Source organism: Rhamphochromis longiceps, linkage group LG23 (assembly GCF_057381845.1).
Source record: "Rhamphochromis longiceps isolate RC_006_pf linkage group LG23, R_longiceps_female_GT1.1, whole genome shotgun sequence".
Taxonomy (NCBI): domain Eukaryota; kingdom Metazoa; phylum Chordata; class Actinopteri; order Cichliformes; family Cichlidae; genus Rhamphochromis; species Rhamphochromis longiceps.
This window is the reverse complement of record NC_140578.1, coordinates 33,031,983-33,049,971: the sequence shown is the minus strand read 5'-3', so window position 1 is coordinate 33,049,971 and position 17,989 is coordinate 33,031,983. Positions and strand designations below refer to the sequence as shown.

The window sequence follows — 17,989 nt, the reverse complement described above, 5'->3', positions numbered from 1 at the left end:
TTGTCTCTTCGAGGACTCTGGGAAGTAGCAAGGGAGTGTGAACCTTAAGGTGTGAAACAGCTGTGTACTGCCTTTTGTTCCTGGAGAAGGTATTTAACTGAGAGCCATGCTAGGCTCAGGGAGACTCTGCTGACCGTCTGTCCCGCGGACATGCAGGGGCTCCATCAAGCTTGGTTGTCTGTTGTCTTTGTGTGTTTGGATTAAAGAATGTTAGCTACTGCTCACTGCTCGTCTGCAGGCTTTATTTAGACTTAAATAGACTTAAATAATTCTGGCTGTATATTTGACAACAGTTATTTTATTTGGTCAAAGGTAGCCTTGATTTCACCCAGTGTAAATAACAGTATAGACTAGTTCACCACAATTATGGCTGAAGATGGGGAAAAGCTCCCCATTTCACATAGCTCCAAACTGTAGGAAAGTGAACTTCAGATAAACCTCATATTGTCTCTAAAGTGACGCCATTTACTAGCATCTATATTTCTTCCCAGTCTTTTCTTTTTGTTACTGCACTCTCTCTCTCTGAAGAAGCTTTCAATCTCAAACCTATTTTTCTTTTAAAAAGACACAAGGCGGAAACAGTGATGGCAAGAGGGCAGCACACTGATTTTGCAAGGAAGCCACATTAAAAGTAATTTCATCACTTACTAAAATCCTTATGTTATGACTAATTACACCATAACCATTTAAACTTAATGAAAATTATTAGACAAAGTGTCATGGTTATGATGGCTAATAACAAAATGAACATTGAAGGAAGTATCATCTCTTTAAGATGTTTCTAACTCAACTGCCTCCATTCATTTAGCACTACTCCTTACATCTGTTGAGTACTTAACAGATGGGAACATATATTTCCCATCACTTCAGTGCACTCAGAAGCATTCTGCTTTTCTTATTACAAGACTTTCCTCATTCTTTCACTTAGTGCACAGCCCAGTAGTAAGAACTCAAAGCAAGAGCCTTGATCCAGACCTTTGTATTGTCACCAGACAGATTGCAAAATAAAGGTATAGAACAAACCTGATGTTCAGATGTGCCATGAGATGACATTCACGCATTATTACTGCAGTAGTAGTATTGTAAATGTGAATACAGTACAGTTAAAAATTACAGTTACAAACTGTGGGCTTAGATGCGTTTTTCCAATATACTCCACCTTACTACCTTTCATAGGGAAATTAAGTTTAATCCACTAAATTTACTGTGCATTTAGAGGAGAATAATTCTGAAACCAATCAATAAATATTAATATTTTTTTTCTAAAAACAAAAGAAAAAAAAACACATCTATTTTGGCCTTCTCCAAAAATTGGGTTTAGGATAGTGTTATCACCTAGGATGACTGAGATCTCATCAAATCAAATTACTTTTCAGGATTTAAACCTGCTCCTCGAAATTTGGCTTTGATAGCAGGCCCCTCTCTTGGAGGGGTGCCTGTATGAGTCTGTGATGTGTTTAAAGAAGGGCAAATAAATCCATTATTATAATTTGCTAGAACTATATTGCTGTAGATTCAATGACTTCAATGGACGTTTGGATTTTGGATTTTGGATGTGACAATGGTAAAATATTTATATAGCAAAAGATTTGTGCGACACAACATGAATAAAACAAGTAAATATCACCCTTTATACCTTTGAGAGAAGCTACCAGATGTAGTCAGTTATAATTAAGTTAAGAAGCCTTGGCTTCTTAACTTAAGTTAAAGGACATTGTAGAAGGGTGTAGCATATATCTGAGCTGTTTGAAGTCTTTTTACCCTGCATGTGTTAGAGAAAATCCTAAATAAATTCAAACTTGTGTACAAAATTCTTTTTTTTAATTCATTAAAGATGTATGCTATTTGATCATTGAAAAATAACAGTTCAAAGAAATCAAAGAAAAAGCCCAAAATCACTGTGTAATTCATGCACTTGATGAGTAGAAAGTAACGTAAACTTCTACCTACAAATAGTAACAAAATACATTTGCACTTGTTTTGTAACATTTTGACATTTTGTACTTTTATCCATATATGCATCATTATAATATGCAGTGCATTAATATTTCTGGCCCCACAGTACAGGGAGACAAGAATGTCTTGAGAAAGAAATTGATATACTGGGAGGCACCACACACCGTGTTTTCTCTTCAATTATTAATTTAGTCATTCTCTTTGAAGACAAAGAGAACACAAGAGACTTAAATGCATGCAGGGGTGATAAAGCCTCTGCTTCATCAAACAGCAAGATTGGCCCGGTGAACCTCAGAAGCAACAATAGGTTTTATTCAAGACTTCAATTCTCAACTCCCTTTGGCTTTCTTCCAGCCAAAAGCTCTGAAATACACCACCACTGTGTCTGCCTATTATGGAAACCCTTTTAAAACCAGAAACAGGCTACACCCATGAGTGAGCAGCAATTTGACAAACGGACAGGAAGCTGAGGTCAGTGTAGCACACCATACCTGCCACAGCTGGCTCTCATCCAATGTAATTTGTGCCCCGTCTCTTCATAACATCCCTGTAAAAATGAAAACACAAAAAAGAGAGAGAAAGCGGCAGGTCAGACGATGTAATGAGACTTGAAGAAATAAAGTATACAGGAGAGGACAATGGCAGATTATATCGCATGGAGTATGAGTGGCTTTCAGACTTAAGTCTTAACATTTTAAATAATGTGTTTTATTGAGGCTGAAACATCACCGGGAATCTCTAAAAAGAATCTCTTTAACTAGAATAAATGAATTTTCATTTACTTAAAAGCTGAACCCATTCTGTCAGAAAATAAAACAAAGAATCAGCTTGCACTTCTCTAAACTGTGCACACACAAACGCTTTCCTTCATGTAAAGTCTCAGCTGAACTCAAATAGATCTTGACGTGAGTTTTAAGTGTAATCAGCCAATGCTTGATCAGTATGCTGCAGCCACCGGCACTATCTCCCCTAACTGTGGCAACAAACAGGAGGAGAAAGTGGAGGGATTTATCGGCATATGCTCTTTCATGAGAACTTATCATTCAAGACCCACTCACGCCCGGAAAAGGTCAAATGAAATTCTCTCCTATCAAATTAAGGTTTTCAATTGATTAATAAGCCTCAGTGGCAGATGCTGAGCCTGCACATGGTAAATTTCACAACACTTTCATGTTTTCTTTTACCCGGTGTGCAGCACCAAGTAATACAAGCCTAATTTGAAAATTATGTGAAAAGGAAATATTTCAGTCACAGGACATCAATATGACCTGCTTGGATGTCCTCCTGTTGTGTCTGAAATCACTCCTTCACCACATTCATCACTCCCATTTTAGTAGGCAGGTACTACATGGTGAAAATAAACCATGTATGTTGTATACTCATGACTCAGTGCAGGACTGACAGCTGTAAAATGCGTTGATGGCAATATTCTACCCAGCATGTGCTTTTGGGACTTAACAAGCTAATGGATGACATCACAGTTTCTATGTCCACCTTTTATCGTGTCAATATTTACATCCATAGAATTGTCAACATTTCCCAATGAAGCAGCCCAGGAACATAAGGTGATGTCCTCAAATGTATTTATTTGTTGTTATTAAAACAGCATGCCAAAATCAAACTTCAAATCAAATTAAAATCCCTTCAGGTTCAGTTTTAGTTAATTATCAACTCATGATTTCAGCTCTCTGGTGGTCTCTGAGATATTTCCATCTTTTACTACAGAACTACACAGCTAGTAACTCTAAAATGAAAATAATAAATCTCTAACAACAGTATTTACCTTTAAGAGAATAGTACATACATGGACTTTGTTATTTGCCCTGATATTGTATTCATTACATACATTCATTTTCCATCAGGCCATCAGACTGCTGAACACTTCATAGACACCTCACCTTCACTTACCAGAACTTCAACACTATGCACTCCATACTGTATATAAATGCCACTTGTTTTGCACATTTCCAACTGCCAACCTCTGTATATTTTATTTTATTGTTTATTCCATTTAATTTTTAAAAAATATAGATAGATAGATTGATTGATAGATAGATAGACACACACACACACACACACACACACACACACACACACACACACACACACACGTAGATATACATATTTAGTATACACATTCAGTAATGCGCATACACTCTTATATTGTACATATATTATTCATATAATTCTCAGATTTACCCATTCTTATATTTTGCTTGTTCTTATGTTATTGTATTTTTGCACACCTCTGTTGCTCGTGGAGCTTGCACACAAGAATTTCACTTGTATGTACCAGTACCACATGTGATGCGACAATAAAAGTGATTTGATTTTGATTTCATGTCACCTAAAATGTAAACCTGTTTGTCCATCACCTGTTCAGCTCTGATGATTCAGTAAGGACATCTCCTGGTTTCATCTTCATGTTTCCCTCTCACCACATATCCAAACCGATACCATGACCAGCAGCTTTACAGCTGTGGCTCCAGCAAACATCAGCTGATACTAGAAAGTAATATTAAATAAATTCTAACAACAGCTTATCAAGCTTAAACGTGCTGCTGTTGTTTAGCGCAACATCCGCTGGTTTCCTCTTTCTGGTGCAAAATGGGCGATAAACAAACGAGACAAAAGCCGATCAGCCGATCATTGATCAGTTTCCCGACTGAAGTAGCAACAGGAGAGGGAGAGAATGAGAGAAGAAGAGGCAGCTGACAGCGTGAAGACGCAGAATAACTCCAGCTTTGTATCTTTTTCCATTCTAGCTGAAGTCCGGGATAAACTGTGCTCCTTTTCGGCTCAAAACGCGTAATATTTTCTCTGAATACGGGACGATTAGGCTTTCTACGGGACGGTTGGCAACTCTACTAACTAACCTTATGAATAAAGTTCACTATCAGTAACATCATAGCACCCACCCAGCTGTATAGAAATTCTGTCATGCTAGCTAGTACACAGTACGAGTTATTGTAACTGACAGTAAAAAGTCAGCACAACGAAAATAAACTCCACCTAAACTTGGTTTATATCTGACCCAGATAGACTGCAGGTCATAACTTCTTACCTGAAGTTCAGGTCACCTGACAAGCGGCCGCCTCGGATCTCTCCTTCTCCTGCCTCCCCTTTCCCTCATCCACCTGCTGGCCTCTGTGGAAGCTCCGGCATAGCCACCACCAAACAACTGAGTTATCTGGCCAATCCACCACCTTTCATTGTTTATACCGTTACAAAAGAAACCAAACAAACAAAAAAAACCATCGGCCCATAAAAACGAAAAATCACCATCAGTTAACCCTTCAGTTAACCCTGGGGTGCCCAGGGTTGCCGACCCCTGCACTAGAGAGCATGACGGAGTTACTGTCACACTGCTGTCAAGGTTATAGGAGAGAGGAAGCACCACGTCAAAGTCAGGATGGAGGCCTGTCACTACCACTGCTAACAGGCAGGAAGCAGTAGAAGTAATTGGGAAGAACTTCCTGCCCTCAAACCTGAGTGGGTTGTCTCAGCCGTCGTGTTGAGTCAGTCACTCGATAGGAGCTTAGATACACCGAGCTGTCAGTTCAGCTCTGAAGTAATCACATACCTCCATTAACAAGCCACTTATGCACCAAAAACCATCTCTCACAGTGTGAACAAACACGCACGTAACATGCTTGCAGTAGTTCCAGTGGGTCAGCTGATTAGCAGTCACCTTGTACCTTTCAATAATAATAATGCACTTATTATCGCCTTTTATATATGCTCTACTGGTGGAGCTGTGCCTTACTATGGAAGCTATTTCACACTTCTTTCTAATACATTTGCCTCATTGTGAAATCATTCTTCTGCTTTCCATTAACATAATTTTTCTGATGCCTGGGAAGAAAAAAAAAACGGGCCATTTGCAATGCATTACCACCCCCCGTCACTGTGCTAATCAGCATAATATGAATTATTGCTATCATTACAGTGGGTGGCTGAGAAATAACAGTGGGTCTTAATTATTCAACAACGAGGAATAATAAAGGGAAAGCAAATGCACCTTTAGTTTGTGCTGCCAACAACCATTTCAGTTTGTATCTCTCTCCCCCTTTGGGAGAACAACTCAGCTGTGGTTTTCTGTTGTAGGAATCATTTCTAAGGTCATGTGACTGATGAGAATGCCCCGACCCTACCTGAATATATTCTGCGTGTTGTTTGTGTTGAGCAAAGAAATTGTCAGAATAAGGGCCCAATGAAAATGTCCTCTGAAATAGGATTTTCGTGTTAGATTTTTTGTTGTGTAATCATGATTGTTTCTGTGGCCAATAAAACACCATCTTCTGCTTCCCTATTAACCAGCTGACCAATCATACCCTTTTCTCCACTCTGTAGAGTCCACTGTGGACTTTACTTCATCATCGTGGAATACAGCTGGCCATAGTGCTTGTTCAGCTCTGAAGAGCTGCTGTAAGTTAAGAGCTACTCTAACTAGAACTGTTGCTATGCTAAGTTAACAGAGACTGCAAAGCAGAACAAGAACCACTAGCTGGAGTCAGTGACAGTCTAGTTGAGGGTTCCTGGCATAACTTCACTTACTTCCAAGGATAGAGGAAGGATGAGTTGAAATGTCTACAAGCAACAGTTGTATTTAAAGAAAAAAGCTTTGGTATATTGCAGTAAGAAAGATGAAATATATGGTTACGTAGTTCCAAGCCGAGTGTTGTCTGAGGCAGTAGTGTTAAATAAATGTATAAGGAGAGTGAAGAAAAAATATGCAGTGCATCATGGGGAGCCTTAGCCTATAGCAGGACAACAAAAGTTTGATTTATACTTGTGTTGAAAATCTATGTTGTAACCTACGACGTAAGCAGAGACCCCTCCAGTGGTGCAGGTCATGTTACATGGATGGGTTAAAAGGAGTTTTCTGGTGACGTCAAAAAAATATCCCACTGAAGCATACTTCAGGCATAAGAAATAGTTCTGGGTCACCCAATTCACCTCTAACTACAACCTTTGTCAAAAAGGAAAACTTCACTCCTAATCTTAAAAGTGGAGCGTCAGTGTCTGTCTCCAAACTAGGACATGACCTCCCATTCTACTTTTAGAAATTCTAGGAACCAAAAGTTAGCTATCGGGATAGATGATACTCAAGGGTCTTTAAGAGATTTAAGAGAAACATTCACTAACATAGCACCAATATTTAAGTTTTAACCAAGTTGCAACTTGGGCTGAAAAATGAAGACAATGGGAAGACAAAGTTACACTAACTAAAACCTAACTTCAGGCTGGCTCCAAAACCCATGAAAGGGCATCAAAGTCAGCTAAATGCCCAGCCAAATAGCATTAAAAAGTGTGTTATGTTCCCTTTTCACGGGATTGTGCAGCTTGACAACCATGCCTGCTGTCATTCACTAAAACTGTTATCCAAATGTAGTCACTTCTAACTCGTAAATCAATTAATAAAAAAAGAAATGGCTGTGGTCAAAATAGTGACTATATCTGTTTTTCATAGGCTGTGGTTTCTAAGTAAAGTACTATACTGATCATGCCAGACTACTAGACTGTTTCCACTTGTGCTACAATTCATGTATTCTTTAACTTTCTCTGTCATTTAGAATTAGCTCTTTGCACATTTTTAGGGTAAAATATGTCAAGCAAATATGCATGTGAAAATATGCACTATGGTGAAGTCAACAGTAATTAGCCTCAAAAGTGACAAGGACATATATGAAAAGCAGTGCCTAGCACTGTTGAATGCCCAACTGTTTAAAAACCAAGGAAGAAAGAAACAACAGAGGAATTAATGCCAATTAAAACCTGCTGTATTCAGCACCACATTTCCTGTTAGCTTTAATAAGCCCTGGGTCACTGCTTTTGATTGTTTTCCAATGATCTAAGCTCAGATTATTCCTGTAAGGGTGTTTCAATTGGTCTTTCCAACTCTCATCCCCGCTCTGGAAGACATGTAATATATATTTTAAACATAAATTATATCTGGATATCATAAGTTGAGGTTGCCAAAGTCAAACTCATTATGGTTGACTTTTCTTGAGATAAAAGCTTTAGCTGAATCCACAAATCCGCCAGTACTTCAGGGTTTCTCTGACCTTTCAGAATGAACTGCCAATCAAATTTCAGTTTGTCTTAATGGAGACATGGTGATTACAACAGACATGATTCACAGCTATAAACTGCTGCCCTTCAAAAGGAAATTAAGTAACAAAAAGAGTGAAATGGCTTCAGTGAGATGATTCCCACAAAATACAGAAAAACAGAGTAATGTTTTCATTAGGGAATCAGTTTCTCTCTGCTAATGATCTAATGGCCAGTAGACACATCTGTAATCACTATCATTTGTCTTCTCATCCTATTGACAATCCTAATTAATAATTGGTGCTGCTAGCCATGAAACAGGTGCTTATAATACAGAGAGCCTGTGTATGGTCTGACAAGTTGAAAGCATTAAGATCCTAAAAAAACACAGAGAGTAAAATTATGCAAACAGTCCACTGAAAGACATCACAATCTGGTCAATTATCATGAAAAAACCCCTGAACTCAAGGGATGAACCAATATCATGTCTACACATAAGAGACAACTTAGCAAAGAACCAACTTGAAATTGTATCTTCATGCACGTTGTTACTAGCAGCATTATTTGGCACCATTTCTTAGTTAAATCTATAAAAACACAATTGTTCAAGCACAAATGGACTTTAATGGAAGGAGTTATATTTGATATTTTTTGTCACAGAGGTTCTGCTCAACCCTTACTGCTTACTACTGTTACCTGTGCCAAGAGACAGGAAATTCAAGGTACACTTTAGTCCTCTGCTCAATGAATTCATTCTGAAATTGAAAGTCTGACACATATCCAGATCATATATAGTTTTGTGTCAAACTAAAGCTCTATCCTTCACATAAGCACCTGTCAGCTAGAGCAGGGCGATATGACCAAAAATATTTACCACGATATACATTTGAAAATTTGCGATAACGATATAATTGACGATATAATTGACACTAGACAAAATGCTTTACAACTCCACAACTTTATTAGTGCAAAAAACCCCATCAATGTATTTTCACTTAAACAAGCAGCTGTTTTTTATGTGCATTAAAGTTATATAAAAATGTAACAGTGCAAATTCCTTGCTGACAGTTTAACCGAAAGGCATTTCCAGTGGAAATTGGCCGACATATCCTCAGCATAACCATGTATAATATCCACAAAACTTAAAAAGAGCTTATACACACACAATACGGTAATATTATGTTGAAGCACAGTACGTATCACTCCGCGAGGCTCCTGCCTACGATAGCCGTAATGCTCCGACAATCCATCAAGCGGTGCGGGTTCGTAGCTTAGCAAAGTCGTACTAAAACATTTGACAGATTTTCGAGCGCCGTGTACCACAGAAAATCGTTTCGAGGTCAGTAAACACAACCAGAATTCAAACATAAGGCACACGGGACTATAAGGGGCACTGTCGATTTTCAGAAAAATCAAAGGATTGATTTTAAGTGTGCCGTATTTTCCAAACAACACGGTAATAACGACGGCCCGCTAGCATGCTCTACCAAAAATAGTGCTTTGTTGTGTATGTGACAGACGAAAGCTAAATCAGTTCCACACCACTGAAGTTGCAGCATTTTTACAAACCAATTCTGGTTCATCCGCACATGGCGTCGGCACTGCACATGCGCGTTTTAACTATATTCTATTGCGATATTTCATTTTCCTATCGTGGCCCAAAATTACACCGGTATTACCGTGAACGGTATGATATTGCCCAGCCCTACTGTCAGCTTTACATAAATGTCTCCTTTCTTAGCTATGATCATATCAGACTTCTGAGAGTGACTAGACGGCATGTGGACTGAATCGCTGCAAGTATTCTTAGTCCCGGCCAAACAACCGAAACTACAGGCGTAAAAGACTTTAAAATAGGTGTCATGACAACCAGACAGGTCCGCACACAAAAGAAAAAAAATAAACAAAACACAAGAGAAGTAGAAAAACTAAAATCTCACAGAAGATAACAAAGGTGTTTCTGGGGACACATTAATATGACAGACCAGCTGCAGAAGGATTCCACGGCAACAAGCTTACAGTAAAAGAAGAGGGTTCGTCAGTGTTGTGAGAGAGAAATAGGTACAAAGTTAGATGTGTGCTTATCACTTCAACAGCTGTTCCGTTAGGTAACTGTCTCTCTTTTGTGATTCATTTTTAGCTTTCGCAGCATTTTTTTCTGCTTCCTTTGTGTTATTCAGCTTTTGCTTTTGCAGGGTTTTTCTAATTTCTGGTATTTACTTAAGTTGCACTCATTTTACCCCTCAAGGCCACCATACAACAGTGTCATTAAGGTATTAACATCCATAATTATGCAACTGTTTGCTGTGTATAATTTCATGGTTACATAGATTCCACACACTTGCATTTGTAGTTTAAGTAATTTGACAAAGAGACAAAACCCAGTAAAGAAAGGCACGCGCATTTTGTTATTAATAATAATTATATATATTGTTACGTTTTGGTGTTGTCGGTGTGTTGCTTTTGGCGTGACTGTTATGTGTTTCCTGTTTTACTTTGAAAGTCTGTGTTATCTTAGTGTTTTCAGTTTACGTTTCCCTGTCTCGTCAGGTCTAATTTGCCCCAGCTGTGTTTCCCTCCTGTGGTCCATTCCCTGATTGCCCCTTCTATGTATTTAAGCCTTGTGTTTCAGTGTGTCATGGTCGCGATCTCCCCCGTTGTAAATAGTTTGGTGTTTTGTTATAAATAAATAGTCTGTTGTAAATACTTTCGTTATGGGATATTTTTGTTTTGGGATTTTGGTGGAGGGCTTTCGTGGTTTATTTTTCCTTATCTTTGTTTTTCTGCGTTGCACCCCGGTTGCCTAGGCCGGGGTGTAACATATGGGGGCTCGTCCGGGATCGCTGGAGGGTCCGAAGGAGGGACAGCTTCGGCCTTCTGTCTTCGTTGGAGGGTCCGTGGGACCGCTCCAGCCTTCATCCGCCTTCGCTGGAGGATCCGAGGGACCGCTCCAGCCTTCTGCAGCTGGCGGGCTGCGTGTCCGTGTGTGCAGCTGGTGGGCTGCTCATCCGCCTTCGCTGGAGGGTCCGTGGGACCGCTCCAGCCTTCATCGGCTTCATCTGTCTGGATCAAACATTTCACTTGGGGTTACATGTTTGATTTTTGGGTGGGGGGAACTGTTACGTTTTGGTGTTGTCGGTGTGTTGCTTTTGGCGTGACTGTTATGTGTTTCCTGTTTTACTTTGAAAGTCTGTGTTATCTTAGTGTTTTCAGTTTACGTTTCCCTGTCTCGTCAGGTCTAATTTGCCCCAGCTGTGTTTCCCTCCTGTGGTCCATTCCCTGATTGCCCCTTCTATGTATTTAAGCCTTGTGTTTCAGTGTGTCATGGTCGCGATCTCCCCCGTTGTAAATAGTTTGGTGTTTTGTTATAAATAAATAGTCTGTTGTAAATACTTTCGTTATGGGATATTTTTGTTTTGGGATTTTGGTGGAGGGCTTTCGTGGTTTATTTTTCCTTATCTTTGTTTTTCTGCGTTGCACCCCGGTTGCCTAGGCCGGGGTGTAACAATATATATATATATATATATATATATATGTATTCATTTTGTAGTCTTGTAGTGTCATATGGTAAATGGTAAATGGACTGATTCTTATATAGCGCTTTTCTATTTTCCCGGAGTACTCAAAGCGCTCTATACAACATGCCGCATTCACACGCATTCATACTCCGATGAACGCATCGGAGTATATGACACCACAAGACTACAAAATTAATACACAATCTTAAAAGATTATTTAACCTATTCACAGCTCTTTAATGTTTGAGTATTATATTTAAAAATATTTTATGATGTATTACACAACAGATCAATGATTACTGTAATGTTTTTTCTGCAGTTATGCTTCAACACTTAATCAAAACCTTTTCCACAGTGAATACTGAAAAATTGAAATATCTCTCAGATAAATACCACACATCAGGACACAGTTGTGACTGGACCTGATAAGAGTTCTGTCGGGTTTCGCAAAGGCAAATCGTGTGGAGTGAGTGAGGAGTGGACCCAAATGCAGGCAAACGGAGACCAGAATGGATAATAAAAGAAGGCGAGCCTTTATTTTGCCTGGTACACAACTACAAACAGGCAGAACAGGGAAAACTAACCAAAACCTATACTGGGAAAAACTAAGCATGAAATAGCACGGACCTGAAACTAGACAAGTAGGCAGACTGACGAAGAGTAAAGGACAACACGCACTATAAATACTAGGGGTGCAACGATACTCGTATCAATATTGGGGTGGCTGTAGCTCAGGCGGTAGAGCAGGTCATCTCCTGATTGGAAGGTTGGTGGTTCGATTCCTGGCTTCCCCTAGACTGCATGCCAAATATCCTTGGGCAAGATATTAACCCCAAATTGCTCTCTGATGCATCCATCGGAGTATGTGTGTGTGACGATGCTGTCTGTGTTGAGAGCTCAGTGGATCTGCGTTCGACTACTCCGCCTAGGCTGCACTGTCGAGTGCAGATCCACTGAGCGCAGGGCAAGCTAGCAAGACAGAAGCTAAGCTCGTTGCAACATGGCAAATTGAACCTCCCCCACCCTCATTCAGATCTGACCTTTGGAACTATTTTGGTCTTCATGTGAAGTATGACCCTGAAGGTAAGCGCATCATGGACAAAAGTAAAACAGTATGTCGGATGTGCTACGCAATGCTCAATTACATGGTGGGAACTACTGCGTTAGCACAGTTTGCTCGTTAACGTGTTGACGCCGTCCAGCCCCACGTACTGGGCGTTCCGCGGAAGCTCGTTAACGGAGATTTGCCGTGTTGTGGCGTTAACGTCATTTCAGATTAACGCTGACAGCACTAGTGGGAACACAATGAATATGACTGCACATTTACGCCGACATCATCCTAGTGCAAAGACAAGTGGGAGCAGACAAAAACAACAAGCACGCATGCTACAAACTTTACCCGAGTCATTTAGACAGCTGTTAGCACATGATTCTCCTTATGGGGACCTGATATGTTTAATATGCTGCTGAGAGTATACCCCAGAAGAAGCGTGTAGTATAGCTTTTATTTTTTTGTATCGAAAAAATATCGAACCGTGACACCAAAGTATCAAACCGAACCGAACCATGAATTTTGTGTATCGTTGCACCCCTAATAAATACATAGCAGGTAATGAGGGGGAAACGCACAACAGGAGGGAGACAAGTCTGGGAAAACTCTGACATAACGAGACACAGGAAGTAAAGCAGATTATACTGACAAAGGACCAAGACTATCAAAGTAAAACAGGAAACACTCAGGCTGAACTCAAGACACATAAGCTAAACACAATGACTTTTCCCAAGAACACAGAGGAGGCACAGAAACAGAACAGGAACCCCAAACCCAGGAACTATAAATATAACACAAACAGAAAACCACAACTCACAGAAAAAAACTTAAACCAAAAACACAACACGCTAGGTCGCAGACGCAGGACCATGACAAGTTCATTCAGGCAATCAAACTGGCGACAGAGTTCCTGATGAATTTGATAACAAGTGTCTGTTAGAATCCACCTTCATTATGACTGTGGCTGTTACTTTAAGAGCTTCATACGATGAATGATTAGAAATGCTTGTGACTTTCCGTTTTAATGGAAATGACATGGATCTAATTGGAAATGGCCTAGATCTTAATTACTCTAATTATGCTCTTGGAGCAGACAACACATAGTATACTTGTTTTAATCCCAGTATTTTTAATATAACTATATGCTTAATTGGTTGACCTTTTTAAAGCTCATGGAATTGTCAAAGCTGTAATTAAGAGTCCCATTAGAATCTGAGATCCCGTCAATTAAGTCCTTGAACACAAAGATTTAGGTCTCTCTAGAAACCCTCAGCAGCCATCAAATGTCAGCTAATGACAGTCAAAAGCAAACGTTCAAAACAAAGTTTGAGAAACGGTCCGAGCAAAATAAATGAAAAATGTGAAGTTATGGAACAGAGTTACACAACAGAGAACACAGGTGAAGACATGCTCAACATCCATCTACAGTATTCATAAAACACTTTGTGCTCACATCTTATAGATGGTTTTACCAGTGGATGTTAGAGATGGCCCTCTTTAGTCTGCCTATTTTTCAAAACTGTTGATGCATAGGAAATCAAGACAATTTCACATTTGTCAGCCTGACTCTATTCCTCCTCCTCCTCCCTCTGCCTTCAGTGTTGCAGTGCAGACAAGCTGCACTTGGGAGACAGAAATGGGTCATTTCGCCCCAGATCGCCTTTGTAACCTCTCAGTTCATAATGACCATGTTTAATGAGTGAGGCACTCTCCAAGGCATTCTTGAACATGGAAAATGGAAGTATGCCAGCTTCCCTGTTACAACGCTACATTAGTTGCCTTTCAGCAGGAACCACAAGTTAGCAAGTTACCCCAATCCCACTGTGCAATGGGTTGAGTGTTCTTCTGGTTTTATTGATGGGCCAGCCTGTCAATTTGAAGCCTGGGTACTGCTGCGAGATGCACAAGTTTTATCTAAACACCATTAGTGGAGCACACTGCATCTGACACATGACTGTGCAGACAAGGTATGAATCCCACATCAAACTAATCAGTATAAATTATAATAATTCTAGTATTGTGCAATTAGCTGCTCCCTCAAGTTTCAGCAAACCCCTAAAAATCTATTAATAAATAAATTACACAAACTAGTGAAAGGAAAAGTAAAGAGATGGCACACCTTCAATTCATATTAATTGCTGTACACACGTACACTCAGCAGCAGCTGCAAGTATTGCTGTCAGTAATGGGGACATATCATGCTTAATCCCAGATTCATTTTTATTCTTGAACTGTACTACAGCCTTCTAGTTCACCTTGAAATGAGCCATATTAGCTCCATTGCCTCTCCCTTAAAGCCAAATATCTTCTGACTGGCTGCTTTACAAACACAAGGTTGATGAGGGGCAGCCAGTCAGAAGGTTTACCAGGACAGCAGGTGGATTGGGCTTTTGTGCTTACAGCCAATACTCTGTATCTGGGATGACCATGTCAGGGATATCCCCTCTTTTTCAGAACCAACAACAGAGAAGAAAAAGAAAAAGGGCTCAGAGGGATTACTTGCAGATACACTGACCTGAAACCTTAACCACATTTAATGTGAATGTCCACAATTTAAGAGTGTATATGTGACAAAAGGAAAGCCATAAAACATCTCCTTCAAATGCAAACTTCAAAGCTACCTTTGTTTAGACTGCTATTTTGTCTCTTCGTCTTTTCAATCTAGATTTGTGGATATTTATATAAAAATTAAAACTCATTACCTGGTGGTCACTCAGCTGTAAAACACTTTGAATTGCACAGACATGTAGAATTCTGCTACATAACTCAAGTTTGACACACTAACTGATATAACTGTAAAAAGCTGACTGCGTTCTATTATCAAACTATTCTATAGAACATAATACATAGGTTTTCAGCCTAGGCTTTATTGAACTGCACATGCATAAATATAAATATATATAGGGCTTTGGAGTTGACGTCACGCCGCAATGCATTGTGGGAGCGCGGCGCCATTTTCGGGGTCTACGATCCAAACAAACTCACTGTTGGAACGGCGACGACGACAAGAAACATGTTTAAAAGCAGCTCAAAAGAAAACGGACGGTATAGAGACCGATTGCGTCCAGAGGCGAAGCAGCGGTATTTGAAAAAAAATAGAGTGCATCGCAAATCTGGACCCATATGACATACGGCAGTGGAGTAAAGACCCAGACGACTTACCGCCACTGTCCTACCCCGATATCTTCACCTATCTTGTTTGTGGAGTAAGCGCTTACACTGCGAACCAGTTTCGTAATTACAAGTCACTGGAGGCGCACATCCAATTTACAAATGGCTGGGTGCAAGATTTGGCTATTTTCAAGCCGCCAAACTCTTGAGTACGTCGTCAAAGTAAGTCAGCTGGAGTGCATCGAGTGAAATAGCCATTTTCCACCCCCCACCATAATTAATGTTATACATTTATCAGTAAACTGCTAAAATATCGTTATCATATTATGTGCCCATAATTGTAAAGTAGATGCAAATTAACACATTGATAATCGGGCAAATTATTAACGCCAATTTGTGTCCTCCCTGTCTCCTCCTGCGAATCTTTACATAGCACATATGTCTGCAAAGTCACTCCATTTGATGTTTGATCGCAATTTCTATAACTTCCGAGACCACCAACGATAATATTATTCAGCTATAAAGTGTGATAAGAACATATTTAGAACTTACCGGAATGAAAATGTCTTGAGCACACCAGCTGATATCTGGAGACGTAACAGAACTTGATATCAGCTCCTCTCTGCTATCCAGGCTAGACGCCTTCGTTTGGTAATATCCGATACATGAGCTCCTTCATGTTGCTTCCAGGTTGGGAAAGCATAAAAAGACAATCCAAACTTATTCCCGTGCCGGTCGTAAGATCGAACATTGCAGCCGAGCACACAGCAAGTACGAACCATGGCTATGCTTTCGCTCCTTACTTAGACCCCCAAAATGGCGGATCAGGCCAAAATCCTTTCCACGCCCACCCCCGTGACATCACGGTCCAAAGCCCTATAGCCTTCAGGAAGGGTGTATAGAATGTAAATTATATAATATTATGCTGACAGAAGTATAGAGAGACTGAGCCACAGATGGGAGTACTTGGTGCTCTCCAGGTTTATTACAGCTCTATGGCGTCTCGGCCCCCCACTCCCCCCTTCACACCTCTTTGCCCCTGTCAAAGTAAAGAAGAGACAACCCCTTGATGAGCGCACCTTTGATCTCTCTGACGCACCTCTGCTCCTCCTCCTTTCATTCTCCAATCACCCTCCTCCTCCTTTCTGCTGGGGAGCTGTCAGAGTTCTGAAGCCTTGGTCCGCACTCTGCTGTCTTATCCGGCCAGTCTCTGGCCTCTTTTATCCTCACGCTCCAATGCTTCACGAAGGGCTCGAGTCCAAGAAGGACCAAAGTCTTTTCTCAGCCAAGCAGCCACCACCTCCCTCCACTCAGCCCTGCAGTTAATCGTAGTGGGCTTTTTCTTTCAGTCAGTGCAGCTTTTAGCTGGCATTAAGGGCTCATTCCTCACTGCTAACAGTTAGCTGTTGCAATCACTCTACTGAAGCACCAGCAGTGTAGTATCTAAGTGTGAAGAACAGTGATCCTGCTGTATTAAACATCCAGCTCTGTAAAGGCACTCTCATTTTCTGTTTATTTATTAAAACGGTCAGGGCCAGAGGGCAGCGTTTCAATCACAGCTTGGCCCATGATTTAATCTTGTTATTTACACTACGTCCTCCAAGTTCCTTGTTTATCATCGCTCCGCAGATCTCGAAGCAGAATTTCACTTCAGAAGAATGGCTGGACTCAGAGCTTCCGTTGAGGAATTTGCATGTGACATCTCTGCAGCCCAGCATTTGTTATCTTCCCATGAAGAGATCCATTGACTGGGCCATGCTTTAACAAAGCAATGAGGCGAGGCCTGCTTCACTCCCTTGTGCTATTATATATTCAATTAAATTCATAGTCTCCTCGCAAGTAATGGTGATGAATATGCAGCGTGTTAATTTCTTTGTGTCACAGTCTCAGATGAAGGAGACATTGGGAGTTGACAAAGCATGCAAGTTGATTGGATCCCTCGTAGCTGCAGGGCAAACTGGTGGAGGTTAATGCTTTACAAGGACAAAGAGTTCTAAATGAGATGTTGCTCAGTGCCAGCGCAATTGGCACGATAAGAAACGACACAAATGAAGAAACGACTAATTCCAAGAAGGACGCTCAACGCTTTGTTAGGCCTCCACAATTTGCAGTTTCAAAGGCAAACGGAAGGTTCAGTATGTACAAGAAGGCCTGCATAAGATCAAAAGATGATCAGGACATCTCTTTCTGTTAACAATCCCGAGAAAAACAGTAAAGGTTCTGGATAGACTCTTTTGGTTTGTTGCCTCTAGTCCCACATTTTCACCTGCCTGATGGCATGATGACCTCGAGCCAAGAC

At 40.4% G+C, this 17,989-nt stretch overlaps 1 protein-coding gene across 3 annotated transcripts in view; it reads right to left on the bottom strand.

Annotated features, from left to right (window-relative positions):
- The window catches only part of LOC146642400 (beta-1,3-galactosyltransferase 1-like), a 195,980-nt gene that overhangs the window by 112,898 nt on the left and 65,093 nt on the right, over positions 1-17,989 (bottom strand). For 2 of the 3 annotated variants that reach the window (XR_014909595.1, XM_085398214.1), the window contains exon 2: positions 2,448-2,503. The gene's annotated coding sequence lies outside the window, so the exon portion shown is untranslated. Of the gene's footprint in view, positions 1-2,447; positions 2,504-16,242; positions 16,824-17,989 lie in introns of those variants that run through there. The other variant, XM_085398215.1, reaches the window with a different exon arrangement.